This window comes from Eptatretus burgeri, chromosome 8 (assembly GCF_056783735.1).
Source record: "Eptatretus burgeri isolate ZD-2024b chromosome 8, Ebu_testis_v1, whole genome shotgun sequence".
NCBI lineage: Eukaryota > Metazoa > Chordata > Myxini > Myxiniformes > Myxinidae > Eptatretus > Eptatretus burgeri.
Genome location: NC_140968.1, coordinates 58,268,075 through 58,281,561, shown reverse-complemented (window position 1 = coordinate 58,281,561; position 13,487 = coordinate 58,268,075). Strand labels below are relative to the sequence as shown.

The 13,487-nt window shown below is 43.7% G+C and overlaps 1 protein-coding gene and 1 pseudogene across 1 annotated transcript in view; both read right to left on the bottom strand.

Moving 5' to 3' along the window:
- The window catches only part of LOC147021817 (receptor tyrosine-protein kinase erbB-4-like), a 504,112-nt gene that overhangs the window by 390,299 nt on the left and 100,326 nt on the right, over positions 1 to 13,487 (bottom strand). The window lies entirely within an intron of this gene.
- Positions 8,768 to 10,679, bottom strand: LOC147021818 (uncharacterized; annotated as a pseudogene).

Below are 13,487 nucleotides of genomic sequence, written 5' to 3'. Positions count from 1 at the left end.
CGGTCAGCCATTGGTCGGGCAAAAATGGGCGTGAACCTCTCTTGATCCTAAAATTTGCATATACGGACTTCGCACACGCTTGGAGGCGGGGCCAAGCCGCCGCGCGCTCGCCAATTGGACGGAGGAGAAGTGGGCGTGAAGCATTCCTGATCCGGATTTTCCACACGGAAAGGCCGCCATTCGCGCTCGTGGCTCGGTGCGTTTGGCACCAATCGCCGAACGGGCCGGAGACAGCCCGATGATCAGTGTTCACAGGTGGTGCGGGAATGGCCGTAGAAGCGATGATGTGGGATGAATTTGTGAAGGTAAAGGCGAAGGTGGTGGAGGGTCTTCTGTGGTGAGGGTTGGCGTTGTGTTTGTTGTCTGCGGGTTGGAGCGTGGTTGTAGTTGGCGACGATGGCTGGCGTGGTGGTTAAGGTGGTTGTTGTGTGATAGCGGTTGAGACGTGGTTGGTTCAAAATAACGACAGAAAAGAAAAAATGGCTAACTCGAAGCATCGCAGCCCGGATGATATCACATAAATTCCCTCGATACAAAGGGTTTGGGCTAACTACACATGTACCTATGAAGATATCTCACCTGAGGGTCCTTTATGGTGTAATGCAAATTTCCACAGCTGTAACACTATATATATATATATATATATATATATATATATATATATATATATATATATATATATATATATATATTTTAGGATCATGAAATTTGCATATATATATATATATATATATATATATATATATATATATATATATATATATATATATATATATATATATATATATATATATATATATATATATATATTGTTACAGCTGTGGAAATTTGCATTACACCATAAAGGGCCTGGTGTTGGCGCAGTGGTTCGGGCAGCGGCTTGGGATCCAAAAGGTACTGAGTTCAAGCCCCGTTGGGCCACTGAATTAATACACCAGGGGGTTGACAGCCTGTCATCCTTCCGAGGTTGGTGAAATGAGTACTGTGGTGGAGTCTGCGGGCCTATGGGGAAGGGCATGGTGGGCGTGATGATGGGAGGAGTGGCCGTGGGGGTCAGTGTATCGGCAAGGGATATGAGGTGTGCGCGCCACCTGAGGCGTCGTAGTAATGCTGGAGTCGTCCGGCTCGTGCGTGTGCATACGAATAAAGGAGAGCTGCCGGGCAGAGTACGCCCGCGCTCGCACTGGTACAACACAGCCCGGCTCGACTGTCCTCCCGCTCGTGTCTGTCTGCTAAGCATCTTCCATTTCAGTACATAACAAGTACCAGTATACTAGGCCGGTGTATACCCCGGTTAAAATAGGTGTACCATATCCCTGTGTTGTAAGAGGCGACCAGGGTTGCGTCAGGAAGGGCATCCAACGTAAAACGTGCCAAATCACTATGCGGATCATACGGATGATCCGCTGTGGCGACCCCTATCTGGAGGAGGATGAGGAAGATGAGGAAGAAGAATATAAAGAAGAAGAATACATATATATACATATATATATATATATATATATATATATACATATATATACATATATATATATATATATATATATAGCGATACCCGTGCACGTGCACGGGACACACCAAGTAGTAAGACTCTGTTGCGAGCGTTGTTACGTAATTGATCATTTCCCAGAATAATCGATATTGGTTAATAACCTCGTTTATAGCAGTACAACATAGCTGGTAGCAGACGACAGACCGTACACGGGGAATGACAAAAATACACATTGTGCAAAATGCAAGTGGTACTATATGGAACGCCAAGACTTCCCAAGCATTGTCGGCATGTCCGCTAAGTGCCACAGCAATTTCATGGGGATCGTGTGACGGCGAGCCGAGTTTTTAGTGTGCAAGCTTGGTATTATAATAGATATATATATATATATATATATATATATATATATATATATATATATATATATATATATATATATATATATATATATATATATATATATATATATATATATATATATATATATAGTCATGCGCCACTTAATGACGTTCCGGGCAACGACGGATCGAAGATACGATGGATCTGCCAGCTCTGGAAAAAAAAAAAAAATGAAAAAAAAAATGTAGCTGAAAAATTCCTATCGCCGAGTGATGGAGCCGATAAGTGCTGCCAGTCGTATAAAAATAGCACGTACAATTCTGTACATTGTACAGTACACAATACCTCATAATGATAATAAACGACAGTGTGGCCCTGTTATAATGCGATCGTTGAGGTCCATAAAATGTCTGAAATGAGAGCGAGAGATGAACCTTCAGAGTTTAGGCTTTATTCCATTTGATTGGAGCCGCTTCTGTGGGCACACCGGGGAATACAGGTTCAGCTAGGAGTACATAAGCAGTAACGTATACATGTGCAGTTAATCATTGCAGACAACCGCGTAAGCACGGAGTTCGATATAATCTCCATTCTCACCAGTCAATGAGAACCTTCAGTTAACGAGCATCAAGTGAACAGCCGATGTCAATAGCAATGCCCCGGGGACAATCACGCGTGCCGCAGAGACCTCCCCTTATACGCGAGACGCACAACATGTGATCCCGCGTCATGTCTGTGGTGAATTAACGTGAATCAAGGGACATGACGCGGGATCACATGTTGTGCGTCTCGCGTATAAGGGGATGTCTCTCTGCGGCACGAGTGATTGTCCCCGGGGCATTGCTATTGACATCGGCTGTCCACTTGATGCTCGTTAACTGAAGGTGCTCATTGACTGGTGAGAATGGAGATTATATCGAACTCCGTGCTTACGCGGATTAGTCTGCAATGGTTAACTGCACATGTATACGTTTCTGCTTATGTACTCCTAGCTGAACCTGTATTTCCTGGTGTGTCCACAGAAGCGGCTCCAATCAAATGGAATAAAGCCTAAACTCTGAAGGTTCATCTCTCGCTCTCATTTCAATTTATTCCATTTGATTTTCTCGGCTCTCTCAACCAAAGATGGACAAGATCTACAAACCAGAGAGGTTCGACGCAGACCCAAACACGACTGACGCAGAAATGAAATGGTCACATTGGTTCTGCTCCTTCTCACACTATCTGACCATCATCGCGGAGGGAGCTGACAAATTTGCCGCTCTCGTGAATCATGTCTCGCCCAGCGTGTACAGGCTCTTCTCGGGGTGCGACACTTACGAAGCAGCGATTGACGTACTGCAGGCGCTCTACGTGAAGCCCAAGAACGAGGTATACATACGACATCTTCTCAACACACGCAAGCAAGCAGCCGGGAGACAATCGATCAGTTCCTGCAAGCTCTGAATCAGCTGGGAAAAGACGGCAGCTTCCGGGCCGTAAGCGCCGAGGAACACCGAAAGGAAGCGACACGGGAGGCATTCATCCAAGGACTCAGATCAGCCCACATACGGCAACGCTTACTAGAGAAAGCGCAACCCACTCTTGACAAGGTAGTCGATCAGGCTCGAGCGATGGATACGGCTCAGCAGCAATCTGAGTCATTTGGGACACCAATGCTGCTCATGAACGCTGCTACGATGGGAACCCAAGGAACCCCACTGGCACAGACACAGCCAGACATGAGGGATGGAGAAACACCCGAGGAGCCGGATACCCAGACCTCGTCAAACTCCTCAGCAACTGCTCCGGTCGGTAAATGCTTCTTTTGTGGGTACAAAAGGCATCCTCGTCAAAAATGTCCAGCCAGAGATGCCACATGCATGAATTGCGACAAGAAAGGGCATTATGCCAGGGTATGTAAATCTACTCTAAGGAGGAATAAACCCACTTCTGCGGCTCTCTACTCGCAAAATAAATTGACTGCAGCCTCTCCGGGGAATCTATCCAAGGCTATCATCAACGTGCGAATTAACGGGCATATGGCTGAGGCTCTGGTTGATACCGGTAGCTCTGAAAGTTTCGTCAACAGCTCGCTAGTGAAGGGCAGGAAATGGGTAATCCACCCGACTGACAATACGGTATGCATGGCCGCCACCTCACTACAATCCCGCGTACGAGGGTACTGCAATGTTGAATTGGACGTAAAAGGGTACACGCATCGGGATGTAAAGGTGCTGGTGCTTCGTGATTTGTGCGCAGACGTAATTCTGGGTCATAATGTCCTCAAGCAGCACACGAGTGTCGAAATACCCTTTGGAGGAAGCAAGCCTCGTCTAATTTTAAATGCGCTGACCACCGCGGAGGTGACGTCCCCCCAGCTGTTCGCTAACTTGTCGCCGGTCTGCAAACCGATAGCGATCAAATCGCGGCGATATACCACTGCTGACATGAATTTCATCACTTCAGAAACCAAGCGATTACTGGAGGAGGGAATTATAGAACCGAGCGATTCGCCATGGCGCGCACAGGTGTTAGTGACCAGCAGTCAGAACCATAAGAGACGGATGGTTGTCGATTATTCCCAAACGGTCAATCGCTTCACCCAACTCGATGCCTACCCCCTGCCGCGCATAGATGAGATGGTCGAACGCGTGGCCAATTATAAGGTATTCAGTACCATCGACTTGCGAAGCGCCTATCATCAAATTCCCATCCGAGAGGAAGACAAACCGTACACTGCATTCCAGGCAGGGCGGCGCCTCTACCAGTTCAGAAGGATACCATTCGGTGTCACGAATGGAGTAGCTTGCTTCCAACGGGTTATGGACGACATCATCTCAGATGAAAACCTCGAAGACACTTTTGTTTACGTGGATAATGTCACAGTGTGCGGTAGGGATCAGAGGGAACATGATAGGAATCTGGACAGATTCTTGAGCATTGCTGGAAAATATAATCTGACTCTCAACTACGAGAAATGCGTATTCTCGGCAAGGTCAATTGACCTTCTCGGCTACACGATAGCCAACGGCACAATTAAGCCTGATCCTGAGCGATTGCGCCCGCTCCGTGAGCTTCCACCACCTCAGGACTTGCAGACAATGCGCCGGGTGATCGGGATGTTCGCTTACTATGCGAGATGGATTTCGCAATACTCCGAGAAAATATATCCCCTAGTGCATTGCAAAAACTTTCCACCAGATGCCGCTGTCGTGAAAGCTTTCCACGATCTCAAGGATGATATCAGTAAGTCCGTGGTTTTATCGATCGACAGCTCGGTGCCCTTCGTGGTGGAAACCGACGCTTCAGATCACGGCATCGCTGTCACACTTAATCAGTCTGGGCGGCCGGTCGCTTTCTTCTCGAGAACTCTCTCTAGAAGCGAGCAGAGACACTCGGCAATAGAGAAGGAGGCGTACGCTATCGTCGAAGCGCTGCGTAAATGGAGACATTATTTACTGGGAAACCACTTCACGCTCGTTACGGACCAACGATCCGTGGCTTTCATGTTTGATGGGAAAAATAACGGGAAAATTAAGAATGAAAAAATTATGAGATGGCGGATAGACCTAGCCTGCTACAGGTACGACATTGTTTACCGGCCCGGGAAGGAAAACCCTGCTGCAGATACCTTCTCCCGGGTCTACAGTTCGGCAACAATCAGTCAGGCTTTGCAAGACCTCCATGTGTCTCTGTGCCACCCAGGGGTAACCAGGATGGCACATTTCGTACGCAGACAAAATCTTCCCTATTCTGTTGAAGATATTAAACAAATGAATGCTTCATGCCCTGTTTGTGCTGAACTAAAACCCAGATTCTTTGGCGCGGCATCTGGCAGACTGATCAAGGCTACTTCCCCTTCGAGAGACTAAACATCGACTTCAAAGGGCCCCTGCCCACCGAGACAGACAACAGATACATATTCACCGTTGTTGATGAATATTCAAGGTTCCCTTTCGCGTTTCCGTGCTCGGATATGACCTCGGGCACTGTCGTAAAATGTCTGTCTGACGTCTTCGCTATGTTTGGGAGACCTTCGTACACACATTCAGACAGAGGGCCGTGTTTCATGTCGGCCGGGCTAAAACAATTCCTATTAGAGCACGGCATAGCAACTAGTCGAACGACGGGTTACAACCCACAGGGGAACGGGCAGGTGGAAAGGTATAATGGAGTTATTTGGAAAGCCATAACTCTGGCGCTGAAATCGAGAGGACTGGGCCCCGAGCGATGGGAGGTTGCTCTTCCTGACGCAATGAATTCCATACGCTCTTTGCTCTGCACGTCCACAAATGCCACTCCTCACGAACGTATGTTTACTCACCAACGACGTTATGTTGACAGTCAATCGGTGCCCAACTGGCTGACCCACCCCGGTACAGTGTTCATGAAACGCCCGGTACGACAAAGCAAGTATGAACCGCTGGTGGAGGGGGTCGAACTCATTGACACTAATCCAAAGTATGCTCATGTCAGGCTCCCGGATGGCAGGGAGACCACTGTGTCGGTTCGCCATCTGGCTCCCGCCGGTACTCCTCCCGCCGGTACACCACCTCCTGGCTCTCCTCCTTCTGACATTTCCCCCCAGGAACTCCGCCAGGCGACGGGGCTGCCGTGTTCCCCCGAGGGCGATCGAGAGTCATCCCGGCACAAGTCGAGGCTCACCAAGAGGATCGGGAGTCTCCCTCAAGTGAAACTGCCGTTTACTCCCGGAGAGGTCGACGAATAAGGCCCCTCGACGACTCAATCTGTAAAGGGGATTATCGGCATTCTCGCTGCTCATGCTCCTATATGCCCATTATATCATATATCGATGCTCATTTTCCATGCTCCTACAACTCAAAATAATCACTGCTTGGCATGTATGCTCCTGTAGATCTATTAGTCCGCGTTGCTTGAAATGTATACTCCTATAGAGCTAAAGCAATCATGGTGTGTAAGATGGGCCCCTAGTTACATTTTTAAAGGTGAGGAGAATGTGGTGAATTAACGTGAATCAAGGGACATGACGCGGGATCACATGTTGTGCGTCTCGCGTATAAGGGGATGTCTCTCTGCGGCACGAGTGATTGTCCCCGGGGCATTGCTATTGACATCGGCTGTCCACTTGATGCTCGTTAACTGAAGGTGCTCATTGACTGGTGAGAATGGAGATTATATCGAACTCCGTGCTTACGCGGATTAGTCTGCAATGGTTAACTGCACATGTATACGTTTCTGCTTATGTACTCCTAGCTGAACCTGTATTTCCTGGTGTGTCCACAGAAGCGGCTCCAATCAAATGGAATAAAGCCTAAACTCTGAAGGTTCATCTCTCGCTCTCATTTCAATGTCCCTCAATTCACGTCAATTCACCACAATGTCATCGCGAAAAAAAAAGGATCGTGCTAAATCGGGATTCAAGGAAATCGGCTTTCAAACTAAACCAATGTTTGCACGTTTACCTTCAAGCAAGTAAATTGCCTTTGAATTGAAGAATTCCACGAATATATCGTTGTTGTTAGTCGAAATTAAAACACCAATTTGTTTTCAGTGAAGCTTTTTATGTTGTTAAAACAATCGCACTGTTCCGAAAATATATATCACAATTGACAGGTGCTCGTTTCTTCATTTGTAAATTATAACATCGATGCAATGATAACGTATTTATAAAATCCAAATGCTAATTATTCACCTTTCTTTAATCGATGTGAGAGGAGATTGTAAGCTGCTGCTAACAACACCGATGGCCGTCATGAACAGCACAAAGGTAAAACTAACGCGTCTTCCGTCTCTCTTGGATGCGTGTTACAATTGCCGACAGTATTCAGTACAGTAACATGCTGTACAGGTTTGTATCCGAGGAGCAATAGGCTATACCATATAGCCTAGGTGTCTAGTTTTGTGTAAGTATGATATTCGAAAACGAAAACGAAAAAAAAAAAATGATGTTCGCACAACGACGACGTCGCTTTACGACGCGTTTCTCAGAACGTAACCCCGTCGTTAAGTGGCGCATGACTGTATATATATATATATATATATATATATATATATATATATATATATATATATATATATATATATATATATATATATATATATGTATATAGTTAGTTAGATGTATATGCATATATATATATATACATATATGTATATCTTCTTCTTCTTCTTTCGGCTGCTCCCGTTAGGGGTCGCCACAGCGGATCATCCGTATGATCCGCATAGTGATTTGGCACATGTTTTACGCCGGATGCCCTTCCTGATGCAACCCTGGTCGCCTCTTACGACACAGGGATATGGTACACCTATTTTAACCGGGGTATACACCGGCCCAGTATACTGGTACTCATTTCGCCGACCTCGGAAGGATGACAGGCTGAGTCAACCCCCTGGTGTATTAATACAGTGGCCCACATATATGTATGTATATATGTGTATATATATATATATATATATATATATATATATATATATATATATATATATATATATGTATATATATATATATATATATATATATATATATATATATATATATATATATATATACACACACACATCATAGACTCCTATAGAGAAGGACTGGAACCTCATGATCTCGGGGTTTGTAACTTTAGTCTGAAGGATTAACTTGAGTCCGGGGCTAAAATGATTTCCAGAAGGGCTAGAGACACGATCTCGGGATCCATATCCGGGTTTTTGAGGACGGCGAGTTCAATAGTGTCATTTTAAACACCAGCTGAGGTCATCTTCAAGGTCAAAAAGACATATTTCAAGGTCAAATTACTGAATTTTGGTATTTTTTGCCCGTTTTTGTGTCTAACTCATAAACGGTGAGAGATGGCTGATTATAATAAGATGCAAGTGTGTAGAGCTGTCAAACTTTGATATTTATTGTGATATATCGTATTACATAAACATTATATGCATGTCACAACACTATGCCGATTATAACTATGTCTATGTCTATCACTAGTTGGAGAGCTTTTCTTGCCTCCTGAGCCATCCCAAAGCTTTTTATTTGTCACTTACATTGAGTGCATGAGCTTTCAATAGAATGTTAGCTAAAGTAGTACGTGCAGCATTACTACTAGCTAAAGGTGCATCTACAGAGGATAACAGCTGAGCAAAATGAAATCGGCAATGCATTTTAGTCTTGTCACACAAATTATAGGCATTATGTACAAAAACAGACGGTTGACAAAGTCGACACACTCAATCCACCTCTATTCAAATTATCTAGAAACTTAGATGACACCTCGTTACCATCTTCATCATCAATGATCTCCTCCATACTAGTGCTATCACCATATTTATGAACAAGGTGTCCGACCAAATAAACTACTTTATGCTTAAGGGCATCATCAGACCCCAAGAGATCCTGAGTGTCTTCAGGGGTAATCTCGTCAATGAGTTCACTTGGCTCATCTGGATTTATGGAAGTTGTACAGTTCTTGTCGCAATCAATCACACGAGAACTAGATTCGGGCATATTGTCATGCTTAATGAGTGTTTGCAAATTTACAATTTTAACTGCAGCCATAATGTCAACTACGTCAATGTAGAAGTTTCCACCGCTTCTTTGCCTGGCTTGGCCGAAAAACTTTTCCAAGGCGTCATCTGCAAATATAGCAGGAAGAACATAGTCAAAGTCTTTCTCTGCCAGAAGCAATTTGGCAGCATCCACATTATTACGTGTGGACACAGTTAAGGCTTCAGCAGTTTGCTAAGTTAGCTTCAGCTTACGACCACCACCTCCTTGCCATGCACAGGTAGATATAATTTGGCAGGCCTGCTCTAGCCAAGTGAAACTTGTACAGTCTGCTGTCCAAGGCTGTCTGGATTCGTCGTGCAGATGGATAGCTGAGAAACTCTCTTTCACGTTCATCATCTTGAACCACTCACTCATTATCTGGGTGAGGATGATTGTGCCTTCGCTGATGCCCAGTGAATCATTGAAGGTCTTTAAAGCAGCGACAGTCTTGTCATTGAAAACTTAGCATACCAATGGTATGCTTTGGCGTTGAAGGGGTTTGGGGAAAACGGCGGTGTGCATCAGCTTGGTTAAGTGAATAGGAGTAGCCCGCTCGATCTCATAAACCTTCTGAATATCACTCCAGTAAGCTTTGTACTCATTACCATCTAGGACAAATGAGAGTGTCTTGCCATCAACAGTAATCCAGTTGTTGCGAACATTTTTGAAGATGTGCACGTAGTCGTACACTAAGAACATCGATTGCTCTTGAATTGACAGCACTTGGCAACTTCCTGGTCCTCCAAGTTTTGAATAAACACTGCGGTTGGTATTGCAATTGTCACATATCAAAGAAATCACAGTACTGCCAGCACCAACTACAGCTGATGCAGCTTCGATAGGGAGTTACTTCAGCTGATTGGCAGTTAGTTTTTTGCAGGGCAAAATGCGTAGAATATAGCGTGGACCACCGAAATGGCAGGCAACTTCAACAACCATAGCATGTGAAGCAAGCTTTTCGTGTTCACCACCCGCTGCTGCATTTTGAGCATATCCTACAACATGCCCTCCAGAAAATCGCAATGTCTCGACCAGCTTTACCTCGTCAAACATTAAATTGACCAAACACTGCTGTGGTTTAAGCTGGTCGAACAAGGTTTTGAGGTTGGAGTCCTGCTGACTACTAGCAAACATCTGTTTTACCTTTTTTGTTGATGGTAGAATGATTAAGCCGGATCGACGAATCATTTTGTATGCACTGGGTGATATGTTGTGAAGCTGCATTGCGAAAATCATAGTATCAGTATCAAATCGGCGACGATCAAGAGGTTTGAACATAAGATGCAGCTGTGACAGAAGGAAGGTGAAATGAGGAAGCTCGTGTGCCTCAATGTAAGTGACAAAGAAAAAGCTTTGGGATTCCTCAGGAGGCAAGAAAAGCTCTCCAACTAGTGATAGACATAGACATAGTTATAATAGGCATAGTGTTGTGACATGCATATAATGTTTATGTAATATGATATACGACAATAAATATCAAAGTTTGACAGCTCTACACACTTGCATATTATTACAATCAGCCATCTCTCACCGTTGAGTTCGACACAAAAACGGGCAAAAAAATACCAAAATTCAGTAATTTGAGCTTGAAATATGACCTTTTGACCTTGAAGATGACCTCAGGTGGTGTTTAAAATGACACTATTGAACTCGCCGTCCTCAAAAACCCCTATATGGATCCCGAGATCGTGTCTCTAGCCCTTCTAGAAGTCATTTTAGCCCCGGACTCAAGTTAATTCTTCAGACTCAAGTTACAAACCCCGAGCACGGGAGGTTCCAGTCCTCCTCTATAGGAGTCTATGATATATATATATATATATATATATATATATATATATATATATATATATATATATATATATATATATATATATATATATGTTCAGAAATATGGATATATTTCCAGTCTGTATATATTTGTACATATGTATATGTATATACTGTACATAAGATCCTTTAGACCCTTTAAGACCCTCAAGTCTTTTGAAGACCCTCAATACCCCCAAAGACCCTTAAGACTCCTTAGACCCTCAATACCCCCAAAGACCCTTAAGACCCTTAAATAACCCCAAACCGGCATCCCCTCAACTCACTATGTTATAAATAAGATTCATCGGATGTCTGCCTGTCTGACTGTCTGTCTGTTTGCTTTTTTTTCAGAGACCGCTGGGTGGACCACCACCAAATATGCCACACAGACCAACTTTGACCCTGCGGTTGTTCTCAATGTATTTTCATCCATAACCTCAGTCTTTAGAGACCCAAAAGAACAATAAGACCTTTTTAATATGCTTGAGAGAAAACTTTTTCCATGCTTCGGAGATAAGACCCCTTAAGACCCAACGATCCATAAGACTCTTAAGAGCAATGAATTCCCTGAACACAATTAAGCCACTTTAAAATCCTGAATACCCCAAAGATCCTTTGGACCCCAAAGACAGTTAAGATCCCCAAGACTCATGAAGACCCCAACAACCCTTTAAGACTCTCAATACACCTACAACCCCTCAGAGCTGTAAGACCCCAAAGACCCTTTACGACCTCAAAGACGCTTAACACCCAATGTCCTGTAAGACCCTTAAGACCCCTTTACCCACCGGTGTTCTGGCTCTCCTGCCCACTGCATCGTTTCCCCCACCCCCACCTCATCGGTTCTCCTGCCCCTGATCTGCGTGCCCCATTCTCAGCCCTGCCGGCTCTCCTGCTTCTCCCACTTCTCAGTACCCCCCCCTCTTACCCAACTAGTCAATGTAATAAAAACAATTCAAAAGGACAAATCAATACTCTATGAGAATTGAATATGGACTCCTAGCATCATGAGCAATGGGTTAAGATGCATATGCTAAAAAGGACAGCCCACTGACATCATTTGCAGTTTTAAATTCAGTGTGCGTTGGGATCCTTAGTGATATATATCATTAAAACAAGAAAGTCATAAACGACAGGATGTATTTCTTTTTTAAGTTGAATAAATAACTCATTAAAGATTACCATCTATAAAGTGTTAATACTGAAATAGTTATTGTTTCTAACATAATTACGCAGTAATGCATTTTTGCAAAAGCACTCTTAAAAAGCCAAGCAAATGCTACAAATCTCATTTCCTAACACGATGTGTAGTACAATAAAATACTACCAAAATATTTTTAAGGCAAGAACTCATTGCAAATGTTCTCATGTCATTTGGGATATCTGCAATGTGATGCTATTATTTTTGTAATGGATTTGCCTAAAGGGTTGTTCTGCTCTTTGTAGCATAGATGTGAGAATCACACCGAGTTGCTTTCATCACACGGGGTCACCTTCAACGAGTGAAGGTCTATGTCTGTCAGACGTGTCATGGGGCAAAGGAGCTGTCATTTCCAGCGTGCACGTCAGAAGAAACATCCGCATTTATCTTTGGATTATTCAAAGTCGTAAACATGATGTAAATTCTGGGGCTGGAACGATTTCTCACTCTCTCATTAAAGTCCAATCAACTGAGTTCGCATTGACATTAAAAGAAACATGAAAAAGGCAATCTAAGAGCCAACCAAAATAAGTGATAAAAAAAAATCATGGTTTCCTAAACTTTTTCATGAGCAATGTCTCATAAGCAGGTTAAGGATATATTCAATCATCTGTTGTTCAGAGGTAAAAAGAAGAATGATAGTCCTGTAAAAAGATCAAAACCTTAACAGCTTAAAACAGCATCATTGCCCATGATGAATGCGTGAGCATTTCAATGATGTCTTCAATTACTGAGCTTGGCAGGAAGAGTACAGCACATTTTCTCATGGTTTGCTTTTTATAATAATAATAATAATAAAAAAGAACATTGTGTCGTTGTGCATTTTGCACATTCAATATATTTTGCATGTTTCATGTTGTGGAATGCAATGCAAGCAACTCAGCAATTATGAAGACCTCTCAGAACTGCCGCATGCTGCACCCTCCCTGCCCCGTCGCCCTCCGCTCCCTCCTCACAATGCACTAACCAACCTCAATAATGGTCTTTTTTTATATTTTTAGCCAGTCATATGCATGTAACCTCGAAAGGAAAATAATCATCTTGCCAAGTAAAGCCTGGTGTTAGCTTGGTGGTTATGTTGGCTGGCTTGGGAACTTAGGATCCTGAATTCGCTGAACTCAGGATCTGTTGGCTGCTGAATTAACCAA